A 14,900-nucleotide genomic window follows, 5' to 3' on the forward strand; every position below is an offset into this window, starting at 1 on the left:
TTAATTTGACATGACTCTCAGGTTGAGAAAGTGTAATCGCTGGAGGGGACAGTTAAGTAGCTGTGCTCCGTGTCAGCCTGTCTCGCTCTGACTACTGCACTAAATGCTTTCCTGATGAGCGATAGATTTGTTTAAATACCAGGATAATTGCTAGCTACAGCATCCAACACTCTTTTAATGCCTTGTACTACATCTGTATTAGCTCTTGCCTGAGGCTGTTGGAGGTTTCTTCAGGGAAGAAGGCATGTAGTTTCAATTACATTGTTCTCCTTCGGGTTTTGAAGGGTAATTGTTGCAGAGCTAAATAGACTCTAATAAATAACATTTCGTTTCTTCCAAACCTGTTGTAGATCAGACATGCAAGTGTTATAGCTGCTTTCTGCTTGTGACATTTTGGTAGCCTGCAGTACTGAGAACACAAAAAGAATTGAAAATTGGAAAAATACCAGACTTGTCATGCTATACCGGTGCAAAGCCAGTGAACTTGCTTTGCATGCTGTAAAAGTATTTGCTTCCCCTCACTGCTTCCACATGTGTAAATAAGATTATACTGTGAGTAATCAGAATAGGAGAGCAACTCCTCTCTACTCTCTGCAGTTAGGAGGGTGTCAGCATTTTCTTTAACTTTTTAGTGCTGTTGGTGTTTTAAGGAGAAGACTTGAGGTGACCTGGTGGTTGCTGCCAGCGTGGTTGCCCGCTGGTTGCCTGGCACTGAGCACATTCCCGTTGTGTCCCAGCCACATGCACGGTGGTCTCTGCAGTGTACCCCACCTCTCCTACAAAAGGTTCTACCCCGCTTGGCACTCACAGGTTCGATGTGACAAAACCTGAAAGCATCTGTGCACAGATTACAGCTCACTTTAAAAATGTATGAAAGGGATGGGGGAAAGCATTTATTTTTGAAATACGCATCTCTTAAAAGTCTGACAAGATCTGAAGATGGGTTTTGAAGTATGTTCAGAATTGAATGCTTAATTTGTTGGAATTCATTTTAATATCAGTAAAGAATAGGAGCCAGGTTAAACACAGGACTCCCTGAGGTTCATTTTGAAATAAAAAAAAATGTAATTTAGTTTCTTTAACACTAGCATTTATATTTTTGCATTTATTTTCTACTTTCTCATAATTTTACAATGCCAATTTTAAAGCTCTATGCCTGATGTTAATCTCATGGTATCTGTTAAATCAGCTATGTTTCACAGTAGACGATTTGCCTAAGGCCTGAATCACACCTTGTATGCTGTGGGTAGCATGTTTATTTACTTCAAGCGTGGCACTAATCATGTATTAGACTACTGAAACTCAAACAATGTTATTAGTCCAGTTGGCCAGTAGTTTTGTTTCCTTTCTGGACATAAAAGAAAAAGGAATGAGAGCTCTCTCCTGTTCATTTATAAATCATTTTCCCTTTCAAATTCTGTCTCAGAGCAGTTGCAGACACTGCAAGTAGGGTTTTATTTTGCCGCTCTGGAACAACTGTTTACACTAGATTTTTTAGCAATTTTTTTGTATTGGCTTTTGAGTATTAAAACAAATTTTGATAAATTTCAGTCTAAGTCAGATTTGAGCTAGCTGCATATCCCTAAATGTAGTTTCAAATCTTGTAGATACTCTAAATCAGGACTTAGCTTATGTCAGGTTTTGCTGTTTCCTCCCTTGGATAAATACAGATTTCTAGTTCGTGAAGCTGTCTCTACCAACATGTCTTGTCCCAGCACTTTCTTGAATCACAAGTGCTTTCGCGGTCTTTAATTTTGTGGATTGAATCTCTCATTTTTCCAGGGCATAAACACTACACGTAGGTTTGGGCAAACAGAGTCTACATTGGAGTGAAATAACACTGGCTTGTTGAGGCGTCTACTGTATGTTATGTGCATATGTTTGCAGGGACTAACCCAAATGACACTGTAACTGCCTAAAGTGCAGTTAGAAAGGAGTTAGGAGACAGCAATGTGGGTTGGCCCCTACTTTGAAAATAATTGCCCCTCACAGCTGTGGGGCTGACCTCTGTAGCTCTGACTCTTAATTGTCCGTCTTGGATCAATTCATCTGTTTTTCTTTGTGCATTCAACTGCCATGCCTGTCAGGTACATGTGTGGAGTAAGAGTGCTTTCCCCATCCTCCAAGAGAGTGGAAAAACCCTGCCTTGACCCTGAACAGCACCAGGTACTCAGTTGCTCTGCATAGTGCAAGCGCCTTGCAGCCCTTGCCCTTGACTCCCTTCTCCATTCCATGTCTGTGGGTGGTTGCAGCAGGGATATATGATGCAGCAGAGAATGAGCTCCACTTTTCACTTCCTTTCTCTCCTCCCTGGCTCTCCATTAGAGTGTTGAATCACTTTTCTATTGACCAGGGTTGCATTCAGCACTGTTAAAACTAGCTGAGGTGTAGTGTTGGAGTGGTTTCCTTGAAGGCAGGCAGTCTTTGACACAGCCACCAGTGTCTGGATTGGCCCACTAGACCCCAGAAACCTGTGTTAAAATTTTCTCTACAACAGATGACAATAATAAAGGTCTGATTTTCTGTTTATGTATTTATTTATTTTAGAACTTTTCTGCCACTTAAACATGATTTAAAGTTCACCGTCTGGACTTGAGACCATGTCAAGCAAGGGCAGGGAAAGTGCATGTTGAAACTTTGCCAGCTATGCTTGCACCCGTTCCAATAACCTTAGTAAGGAAAGATGGCACAAGAGCACTGAGGTGACCTACTACCCTTGTAGGAAGCTAAAATCCCCAAGGTTTTTAGGCCCTATTGACCCACAGCTTGTATACTATAACCAGTGTGACCTCAGGGCAGTTTGGCCCTTCTTAGCAAGGCTGCTGTTGTCAGGATCCTGAAGAAAGTGCCGGACACTGCTGGGTTAACTTTCCCACCAGGTCTGCATCTCCAAGGCTGTAGGACATCTGCTGACCTGAGGAGATGCAGCTGGCAATAGCACCAGCAGCATCATTACGTGCAGCCTGTGTCCTCCAGATGATGGCACAGGCTCAGCTGGAACCTGGCACTTCACCTTGGAGCAGGACCAGGGTCAGTGCCGCACCAGCGTTTCATAGTCCGCATTTAATAATGCTATTGTGTTCATGGAAATGGATATCAGTATAACGCAATGGGTCTGTCTTCAGCCTAATGTTGTGTGAAACTTCATTTAACTTATTTGACTACCTCAGAAATGTTTTGTGTTCTGCTTTTTTCCTTATTTACTTGAGTACTGTGACTTATTGCGCGAGGTTCCTAAACTTTGGGGGGCATAAATCTCACTTTAAAATAAGTAGCAACATTTTTACTGCATTCGTGCGTATACCCATCGTGTTGTGTATTTCATCAATGCTTGTTGAAGCGTTTTACTGCAAATCTGCTTGATTTGCTTCCAAATTAAAGTTAATATTAAAAATAGTAATGCCATGGTAATGCTAAGGCATTTTAAAGCCTTCTGAGGTTTTAAGTTGCAGATTAATTTACATTGTAAGATGTAAATGATAAGGCTGCTTCTTTCTTCTGGCTTGCTATATTTTGAGCATAGTTGTTTGTGATACGGTGTTGCTTATGCTGAAGTCAGTGACAAAACTCCTGTTCCTTTTCACTGGTATGGTATAAGTTGTGGATCCTTGTTTTCTCCCTTCCCTGCAGAGAAGCTTGCATTATAAAAGAACTTAAAAAGTAAATAAATCTCTTTGCAAGTGAAAAATCTGTTTTATCTACCATAACAGATCCCTTGCATTAGAGCTAGCATTTTTGCTGATTTTTTAGTAACTTGATTTCCAAAAGCTTGCAAGTTATGTCCAAAAAAAATCTTTTTAAGCTGTATAATATGGCACTGTTGCACTGAGACAGTATTTTCTAAAATTAGATCATTGAACTTGAAAGAGCTAAGTCCGTCATTATTAGCTATTTGGTTACGATTTTAGCATTAGGATTGATGACAATGGGCATGGATTTCATCCTTGTTTTATAAACTGGAAGTGACACTGGCAACAGAAATAACATAAAGAGAATTGACCAGAATTAACATTTACGTTTATATAGCTAGTCCTGGTGTTGTGCAACCTGTAGTGGCCTCCTTTTGTTCCTGATACACTAGTGAACAGCCTTTCTGACCCAAAATGGAGACATATTCAGTTAAAATAGTGTTACGTTTGGCTTTCTGTGCTGAATACCAAAAGGTTAGGTATGCTTACTAGAGCTCTTGGAATCGTATTTCCTTCCTTTAGCATAGCTACACAAGGGAAAAGCTTCATGCCTTTTGTTTTGTGTCTCTACATACTTTACTACTCAATAATGTTATTCTGACCTTGAGTGCACTCTTTCCTTTAAAATTAGCCATGTTTTTCAAAAAACATTTTCTTCCCTCAGCTACTTCAAGTGGCAATGCATTTTTGAGGTAGGACAGTTGATGCTTCTAGAGGTAGTTATTCACAAGGGACTTCTTGTTCAGACAGGTTTTAAATATCTATGCTAAGAAAACAAAGGCATCTATGTTGTAGTGATGGCCAGAAGCAGCAGAGGAATTGGGAACCTCTAGCTGTCTCCTGTGTTGCACTAGGAGATAGATGTAGCCTGTGAGGGCTTTCCTTGGAACTGGAAGCTGTCCCCACCTCTGTCTGCACCCTCAATGTCAGCAATCATCCCACAAAGAAGCCTTTTGTCCCTTCATTCCCGTGTGCTGCCACACAACAGCTGTGGTAAGCCTGCGCAACTACATTGCCGCTAACGGGCAGCTGGGGATGCCCATTTCAGTCACCTCTGTGTGGCATTATCTAGGGGTTAGGTGGTGTTTGGGGTGTACGGAAAAGCCTGTGTCATCAGCATAAGAGAAGATGCAGACCCCAGAGGAGAGGGACAGTAATCAGTCTCCATAAAGTCAACATAACGTCACCAAATTGTGCCTGAGATGATTCCAGGGTTAGAAGAGACAATGCCATGTCCTCTTCTTTAGAGCTGGCTGGAAATTGTTTGGATAGAAACTTTTGCTTTGGAAAAATCTAACCCACTGATTGTTTTTGCTGAAATCACAATTTCTGCAAACTTACAACAGGACAAGGAGAGGATTCAGCCTTTCCTCAACTGTCTCAGTCCATTTGTTCAGCCTGGAGAAGAGAAGGCTCCAGGGAGATCTTTTAAGGCCTTTCAGTACTTAGAGGAGGCTGCTTAGAGTAGAGCCTGTTGCCATAGGACAAGAGATAATGCTTTTAGATTAAGAAGGATAATTTCAAACTAGATAAAAAGAAGAAATTTTCTACAATGAGGGTGGTAAAAGACTGACGTAAGTTGCCCAGAGATGTGGTAGGTGCCCCATCCCTGGAAACATTCAAGAACAGGTTGGATGGGACTCTGAGCAACCTGATCTAGTTGGAGATGTCCCTGCTAATTGCAGGGGGTTTAGACTAGATGGCCTTTAAAGATGCCTTCCAACCCAAACCATTCTTTGATTCCTATCCCAAAATTTGGAATTGCAGGCAGTCTGTTGCTGGTTTTGTCTTGCCACAAAGAGTTGCTCCCTGTTCACATGGTTGTGTGGCCTCTTCTGACTCCAGTCTTTGGAATGGTTTGTTTCCTTTTTCACAAGGTGGGGGGGGGAGGGGGGAAGAACAAACTTCCGTGAACTCAGTTCATTTAATGGATCTGGCTTCTAAGGTGGCCACACAGGAGAGGTGTGTGGGTGCTGAGATATGCCTTGCTGCTGTGCCCAGTAATGGGACAGTCTTAGGAGTCCTGAGACTCTGATCTCATAGCACAGCAATTCAGTGTAGTCCTGGCAGGATAAAATGCCTGGAATAGACACGTGGGCCTGTACAGCAGCAGCTAGCAAGATAATTATATATTTCTCATGAGAAATGATTGATATGTATGTGTTTTAATCTTGTTGTTAGACCATGTTTTGATTACTATAAGAATAAGAAAAACAGCCCAAAGAGTGTATTTGAAGTTCATTTTTTTCTCAAAGCTGCCTTTTACCAGTCTTCAGGAATAAAGAGATAGAAGGTCCCAGCTTTGTCACAGTCTTGTTACGTGATGAAGCAAATAGCTTCATTCCACTGAGATTCTTTGCTGTTCCTCATTTGGAGGCAGATGTCCAAATACTCTCCATTCCTCACAGCCACTTTTTTATGTGACTTCCCTGGAAATTGATGCCTTCTCCTGTGTTTCTGTGGCTACTCTCTAATCTTGAATCTTTAAATGGTTTTTTGGGGGTTTGGTTTCTTTTTTTCGAAAACATTTTCTCTTTGTTGGATTCTGGTGTAGAGCACAACCATGCAAACCATGGTGGACTATGACTGTCTGAGGGAAGTAAGTGTCATGGTTTGAGAACCCCAAAATCCAATTCCCTAGTCGAAACCCCTTCCCACATCTCAACCCAGTGTGAGATGGTTTTTCCAGACATTACATGAGACTCAGAATGGGGGAAAGGGAATATATTACAATGACTGTACAAATAAATACTACAATACATTATATACAATCTTAGCTATCTCTACCATGACTTACAATGCATCAAATCTCTTCTCCAAATAAAAGTCTAGGAGGGAAGAAGGAAAAGAGCCCTTTTCACTCTCAGAGCAGCAATGTCTCTAAGGCAGCAGGTTCTCTTCTTCTCATGCAGCAGCTACAGCTGAATCTGTGCCAGTACACACGAGGGGGTATCCAAGCCCCTCGGCCCATCGCCTAAAGCAAGGGTCTTCTCTTCCGTGGGCTGTGTTTCCCAGGACAAGGGCACTATCACCACGTCATATCACGAAGCGCAGGGGTCTTCGTGACGGTCCTTATCTTCAGGGGGTTCAAGTTCCCTACAGAGCTCTGTGCTCTGTCTCAAGCAGCGGGGGGGCCAAGGTCACCCTCTCCGCATTCTTTCTTTGAGCTTTTCAGCTCTTTCTGCAGTGCTGTAGCACTCTAAGACTTTTAGGTAAGAGTCCATCTCCTCCTCTTTTTCTAGGAGGGGTCTCCAAGGAGTTTGGGGTTTTAGTTTCGGTTCTTACCCAAACTTTCTCTGTAGAACTCAGTTCTCTCTCTGCTGCTGGCTCTCTCAGACAACTCTGTCTCTTCCTTGCTCAGCTGCATGTTTGTTGCTGCTTCTTCAGTTATCTCTTGGCTCTTAGCCACAATCTCTGGACACTGCTGCTTCTGCCGCTGCTCCGTTTGCCCACTCACGGTGGAGAAAACTCCTTCAGCTTTCAGCCACAGGTACTTAGCCCAGCATTATGCTGTTCCAAGCCCCTGCAGCACCCCCGCTGGGGGCTGGGGGCGGCCCAGCTCCCAGTGGGGCTGCTGCTGTTTCTCCTTGTCTCCTACAACATGGCTACTTCTCCTACAACAACTACAACTAACCTTCTCTTCCGTTCTGCTTGTGATATGTTTATATTTTGCAGAAGCACTCATTGGGTAAAACCTCAAAACATCAAGGGTCACCACCCCCTGGGGTTTTACCATTTTATAACTTCAGGGGGAAAACTGTTTCCCCCCACCACAGTAAGAATCTCCAGTACTAGGTCTGCTGGTCAGAGTCACAGCCTGAAGGAGAGGCATGTGCATCTCTGCAGTACAGGCAATAAAAAACCAAAGGGACTCATGTTTCAGCAGTTCTTCAGTGTAATTCCCTGTGTTGTTGTGCAAAAGTGTGCACAAAACAACACAGGGTTTAAGTAAGTTTCTGGAGGATGCCTAGGGAGGGCAAAGGGAGAATCCTTTTGCATTTTATCATGAGTCTTTTTTGGTAGTGTTACTACCAGGTTAAAAATACCTCAAATCTGTGATTTCATCCCAGTTCTTTTGTGATGATGAGGTTGTCATGCTTTATGTGTAATTATACAGAATGTTTACTCTTAGAGATGACACAAAAAAACATTTTCAGAAGTGCTTGTTTTACCTTGTTACTCAGCAGTGGAAAATGTCTGCTTTATATTCAGATGTCCCATTCTTGGAGAACATTTTGCATTGTGTCTTCCAAAACAGAGAGTCTATATGAAACCATTAAAATCATGTTTCCTTTTTGAGAGAACTGACTATTAGGGTTCCTGGCAGTGAAATATAAACTGGGAAGGCTTCTGCGGAGGTGTACCTTGCTGAGACCTGACTTGGGCAGAGTGAGCACTTGTGGTGAGTGTGGTGAGAGGCAGGTGACCATTCACTTCTGCCAAAACAAAAGAAAGCTTCTGTCAGCTGAATTCCACATCTTTCAGTCATTCAAAGCAAGAGTACTCATCTCAGCTCACCTGATCCTCCTGAAGTTTCTCTGAGGTGATTCACCCTCTGCCTTTCCTAGCCTGCAGCAGCAGCTTAGTGACATCAAGTTAGCCACAGAATCTAAAGCTGATGAGAGTGTTGGTCCATCAGTACTGCTCTCCTCCTGGCTGCAAGCATATAGGGCAGTTGCTTTGTAATAGATTGGTAGAGTTTCAAGGTACTTTTTAGAGTCTCGGAAGAAAAAGCCTATGCTACCCAAATATCGTCTTTGCATCCTGCCAGTCTAGCTGGTGGTGTGTGAGAAGGGGAAAGCCTTGTTTGATTGTTTCACACATTACTATAAGAGAATTTAAAACCAGAGGTGAAGGAGTCAACAGGATGATGTTTTTTTCAGCTTCTGGTTTCTAATTACATCAGTAACAGCTGTGCCTTCTTAGTTGCTAAAAGTACAAGCATGAACTGGAAAAGAATGAGATAATCTGTGGTAAAGTATGCTGAATAAGATCTCTATTGAGATCTTTACCTTTTATCCTGAATTCCTAATGCCAAGAATTAAGTCTATTTGAAAATACACAATTAATGCACTGTACTGTGGGCATCCAAGATAATCCTAATTGCCTTAAATGTTAGTGAGAAAGATAGGTGTTTGAGAATGGGAAAAGGGCTGTACTGTGAAATATTATACCTGTGTTAAGAGACACAGATGGGGCATGGTTTTGGTTCCAGATCCTTAGGCTTCTTTTTATTTTTGCATCAAAAAGCTACTCTGCTTGTTGCTCTTGTAACTTCTTGTCAGTGGGAAAATATCCACAGATGCACGTTTCTAGAACTGGACAGGTTTCCATTGTGTTAAAACCAGCATGCAAAGCAGAAAGGGAGCACCACTCCCATTTTTTTGCAAGTTGGTCCGCATTGTGGTCAGCACAGAATAGTCCATAACATATTGATCAAAGCAAAAGTCACAATGACATTTCAGGTGATGTATGTAATGTGTGCAGTTCAGTTTTAAGGCATAACAATAGCTGAGTTTTCATTATCCCCTTGTAACTACTTGGTATCAGCCTCCTTTTCTTAAACTTTGACATGCATCATGCAACTGCTAAGAAGCCTGCACTCATACTATACCAGCTGCAGCAAGCAGAAACCCTTGGCTTCAGGTAGGCTTCCAGAATTTGTCCTTGTGAGAGCTATCACCTGGTCCAGATCTGTGATGAGGCCTGAGGAATGGGAGGAGAGAAAACATTTGGCTCACTTATGCACTTGTGGATGTTGGCAGGAATTCTCAATCAGTAAGAACCACTTCATCCTGGCATTCATCCTGAGCAAGAGAAATGTCATGAAGGAGATAGCAACACAGGGGTTTTTTTACATTACTTCACACAGAGCAGAAGAAAAAAACTGAAATATATTGGGGAGTCACCAAGTGTGAACATCCTGAAATGTGAGTTACTGCAGCTTTATAAAATTTGAATCTTTGGGTTCAAAGGAAATCTTGAAAACAGCTGATGCAAGTTTGTCTCTTACTTTTCTTGCAGCTTCTCTGTGCTCTTGTAGCAGGAACCATGGACCCATGGGCTCCTGACTGCTGGTATCTTAGATCTGCACAGAACGGAATACCAGAGTATGAGGCTGAACCCACTGTATGGCTGGTTATGAACAGGCTACCACTAATGCTAGTTTCTTCACCCTTGTGTAAGTCAGTCGTCCTCCATTTTTTCAAATGGAGCATTCACACAGGAGTGAATCTCATGAGAGATTCAGCAGTGGTAGATTTTCTTTTTGACCTTTTATTAAACTCCACTTAAGGAGCTGAACATTTGGGAACATAGGATTAAGCACTCCCAAAGGAGAGAGGCAGCTGAAAGGAAATTGCTCGGGATAACTTAATTTGGCCTTTCTGCATGTGTTTACATCAAGATTGCATCTTGCCCATCTTACGATCATCTAGTCAGGACAGATCTTGACGCTCCTGCTGCCATTCTAATGCTTTCTCCCCAACAGGAAAATCGTGCTTTTCTCCCATTCTCTTTTTTTCATGTGTCTTCTTGGTTGCTGAAATAGCAACTAAGATGAATCTGGTAGTTCTCTGATTCTGAGTACCTGGTTTTGCAGCAGTAACCCTTTGAGGGATTTTGTTTGGCTGATTTAGTTTGGAGTTTTGACCTAATGCTTTGTCAGGCATTTGCCATGTGTGTTAAGGTAGTTGCTGTAGCTTGGCAGGCTGTTTGCTGATGGTGGGTGGTAGAGTCAGCCCTTTTGGGATCAATCTGAGCAGTAGAGAGAGACAGGGTACCATTTACTTGGGTAAAAACTGGGCAGTGTTTTTGGACAGAGTGACCTGTGGTTATTTCCAGGCCACTGAGTCAGCCTGTCTTCAGAATATGGCCAGTCACCCTGCTATGTCCTGTAGTGGTGCCAAGAAGACCGGTGCCAGTTTTTGCACGGGTAACCTGAGGAGAATGCCAGTGCCATTTTCTCTCATTCTGCCCTTTGTGAAGGTAGTATGACTTGCTTCCTGGTTCGACTGCCACTGGTTTCCTAGGCCAGTTTGGTTTTCAAGAGCCTTTATTTGGGATTTGTGGAGTATGGAGTGGAAGTTGCTGCTTGTTTAAACAACAGTGGTATTTGCAAAAGGAAAGTGCTTTGGAGGAGGAGGTGCCATGAAGAGCAGTTCCTGTCCACCCTCATGCCAAAAACTGAGGCATGCTTTAAGTGATGCTCCCATGCTATCAAACTTCTAGTGGCAGTCTGGTTCCAGTCCTCTTCATCCTACACATGGCTGTGCTCACACACGTGTGCACACCATGAAGAAGTGGATGGGCCTTAGCAACATATGAGACTGGCATGCTTATTTTCCTTTTCCCTAAGAAAGGTGAAAGAGTTTTTAAAAATGGATTGTACTGCTCAACTTTAAATCTTTATAAATTGCTCCTTATTTAGAGTTTAATAGTTTTGTAAATGTAAACTCGGGAAAATATTTACTTCTCAAGCATGAATATCATTCTGCTTTCTCACATCACTGAAAGTGTATTATTCTTTTCAGTCCATTGAATTTTAAGGATCACTCAAGTTAAAAGTCAGTGCAGTTTCCAGTGTCAGAAGATGTAAGGTTTTGTGCTTACGGCTGGGATCCCTTCCTGCTGCTTTTTCCTGTGTGGTACTAGCTGAAAATTTTTCAGATTCATACAGTTCAAAAGTATTCAGGTGCTTTCCCAAGAGTAAAAGGTAATTAGATCAGGGAATGGTCTTTAAAAACTGGCACAGACCCAATTCTTGTACTCTTATTTACACAGATAAGGGCTGTGTAAGAACTGTGGGAGGATCAGCCACAAGCCTCAAACAGATGAAACTCATAGACTTAAATCAAAAAGAACATGAATTTTGTTTCTTTGAACTTGGAACTTCTATGTTTTATTACTGTGTGATTAAAACACTGGAACAGAATTCTTATTTCCTTTTTGCTGCCTTTTTATAGCTACAGGTCCCAATCTGAGTATCTTGCACTTTTCATCAGCATTGCACATACTCACTGTTCCTTGCTTGACTTTGGTGACTCTGTTGACTGTAATGGAAGTCTGTTCAATTAAGCAGTGCAGGTTTGGATACAGGAGTAGCACTCTCATCTGCTAGAGACAAATCTTAGTAGTGCTGTGTTGTTTTTAAAATCTATGTGGTTCTCGTTACATACCCCTGTACACATTCAGAGACCAGCATATATAGGCCCAATTGCATAACCATCAAAATTGTGATAAATTTGGAATTTAGTGGAAAAATTCATGGAACTCCACTGGGCCAGAAGACTTAGGAGCCACTGCTTAATGTGCTGAGAAACAGATGTGGTTGTCTGTCTACCAAAAAGTTGCCCTCTGTCTCATTCCCCAGATTTATACTAATTAACAGAGAGTTGCTAAAAACAGAGATCCCAAAAGCAAAGTGACAGTTTTGCTGTGGTAGGGTTTTAATATCCATACTGTAGCATGTTGAGTGAGTTTTCTGTTGAATTCTTTCCATTTAGGAAAAGAAAGAAAGCTTCCTGAAAGTTTGTCACAGAGATTATAGATCTCAGTATTTGAAAATTGGCCTTTCCATCACTCCAGGTACATGCATACTGGAAGTATTAACAAATCCTTTAAAAATAAATAAGCCTCTTGTCCATTTGGCTACTCAGGAGTAAACAAAAAATTATCCCCTTTCAACCTCAGTTGCTTCCCTGTTACTTCTGGAGGCTGAGAACACAGAATGCTTACAGCAACCTTTACATATTGTGCTTTACTAAATCAGAGCAGAATGAGGTTTTAGAGTCAGAGAGCTGATCCCTTGAGACAGCCCTGTTGAAGTGATACTACCTGCATTACTATGTAATTACTATGTATTACATTACTATGTAATGCGGGTACATTATATATGTAATACGTTATATATGTAATATATAATGTATGTAATATATATGTAATATATTATATATGTAATACATGTAATACATTACTGTGTAATACCTTTTGGAGAAAGAGGTGATTCCTGATGATAGATGTGGCCAGATCCAGCCAAAGCTTTTGTTAGGCACAAGCTAGGGCCCTGAACTACCACTGAGGAGCTAGTCTGTAAGAAACATCAGGAAGGTGACGATTGCTGCATTTTCTGTAGGTGATTCCCCTTCGACATTGGCATTTGGACCTACAGAGTATCTCTGTTCTGATATTCTGTATAGTCAAAACATGAACCACTCCAAGTTACTCATCTGAAATAGTGCATGGTGTCTGCTTCAGGCTGTGGGAGTATGGTGCAACCAGGCCACCCAGTGGGTGTGCTTGTGGTGTGAGCCCATCTCTCAAGTTGATCTTCAGGAGGAGCTTCAGAAATGTTCCTCTGTTGTTCCACCTACTTTCCCCAGTCTACATGTTTGCACTTGGTTCAAGTCCCAGGAGCTCTTAGGCAATGATGAAATCTCAAGCACAGACAGAGATTCTGAGGAAGTGAAGTGGAAAGACAAGTGGCATCCTCATCCAGACACTGAGATGGGACTTCTCCTTGGACTCCACCATCAACCGTACTTACTAAATAGGGAAGGCAGGAAACACAGCATCAGGAATTGCCTGGTATGCTCTCATGGCAGAAGAGAACTTGGCTCTTGCACACCGCAAGGAGCGTTTCCAGTCCTGTAGCACTCCAGGTTTCATGGTTGATGGGCTAGAAAAAATCAAAAGCTTTTTCCAACTGCCAGTTATGTAACTGCTGTTCCAGCCTGCTCTGGGTGCAAAGCAGTGCCGCCCTCCAGCAATGCACTGGTTGTTCAGGCCTGGAGATGTTGAAGACCTGTTTGGCTGTTTTGTGCCTTTGACCACATAGCAAAGGAGTACATGATGCTGCAGACCAGCAGCATCTAAGTCATTAGGCACTAAGTCATTAGCAGCATTCATGTGATGTGTAAAAATTGTTGGAAGTTGCCTTAATTATCTTGTCACTCACTCATGTCTAAGCACTGCATTCTTTTCTTTGTATTTTAGCTAGGAGAAAATGCAATACAGGGTTAAAATCCCATTCACTAGGGTTAAAAAAAAATAAAAGAAGTTTTATGTCAGATCTAAAAGACAATAATAGAGTCTGCTTTGTCAGAGTGATATTAGAGCCTTACTTTTCCCTTATATGCATCAAAGGAGCAACTTGTATTAAATCAAGGAGCCAGGTTTGGCAATGTCAAAAATGAAAGAAACAGAAACTGCCGTTTTTTCTAGTCACAGGTTAAGTAGGTGAAAATGTTATGGGAGATGTCAACTCATAATGTCTTTTCTATCTCTTAGTAACCAGTCTTTAAAATAAGGACAAATTAGGAAGCTGAGCTGCAAATGGAAGTTACTGCAGAAACACAAGATTCTTATAGAAATGGGATGTTGGTGTTTTCTTGAGAGAGAATTTCTCATTTTCTCAGTGATGTGCCAAACCTAGATGGTGCTGGTTTACTTTCCTTGAATGGCATTGGATTTGCCTGGCTGTCGAAATCAAACCTGACCTCTTCTTTTTCATTGGACTTCAGGTGTGCTAGAGGTCTCCAGAGTCTGCAAGCATTCAGGTCTCAAGCATGGAGGAGCTGCTTACTTAGGCACAACAGTGTGGTTTCAGGACACATTTAAGCCTCAATTCCATATTCCTTGTTTTTGTGCAGTAGTACTAGATTCATCATGGCTTCTAAAAAACGAGCAATGGCTGTAAACAATATTCTCTTTTAAAAGACCACAGCCTGGTAATATTCTCCACTAAACAGTAAAATCGAGAACATAGTATTGATAATTAAGGTGTCAGATGCTCATGGAGCTCCTGGTGTGATTTAGTTTCCCTCGGACTGCCTGAACTACCAATGCATTTTGCTAATTACATCATAGATTTTCCTATTGATGAACAGAATCTGAATTAACATGGGAAGCACTAATGTTACCCTTTCACTATTATTGTTGTACAAGAAGCCGTGGCGGATGCTGGCAGTTAGCTACACAAACATTAGTATTAACGATTGGCCATTTGGAATTGGTGACAAACTGCCGCCCGCTGGAATCCTGAGCCTGAAACCAATCAGGAAGTTAATGAGGAGAGAAATTACCACTGCAGCTTCTCCTTAATTATATTCACGGTAGGCAGGAAGGGAGTGTTGGGGGTGGATCTCAGCTCATCTAAGGTTAGGAAGGTCAGAGACCCTTTTACTTGGTTTTTGTATCTACTGCAAATTGCAA

The 14,900-nt window shown here is 41.9% G+C and overlaps 1 protein-coding gene across 1 annotated transcript in view; it reads left to right on the top strand.

The window, feature by feature from the left end:
* The window catches only part of DMRT1 (doublesex and mab-3 related transcription factor 1), a 67,899-nt gene that overhangs the window by 51,823 nt on the left and 1,176 nt on the right, over positions 1-14,900 (top strand). The gene's annotated exons all lie outside the window — the stretch shown is intronic.

Source organism: Pseudopipra pipra, chromosome Z (assembly GCF_036250125.1).
Source record: "Pseudopipra pipra isolate bDixPip1 chromosome Z, bDixPip1.hap1, whole genome shotgun sequence".
NCBI classification, from domain to species: Eukaryota; Metazoa; Chordata; class Aves; order Passeriformes; family Pipridae; genus Pseudopipra; species Pseudopipra pipra.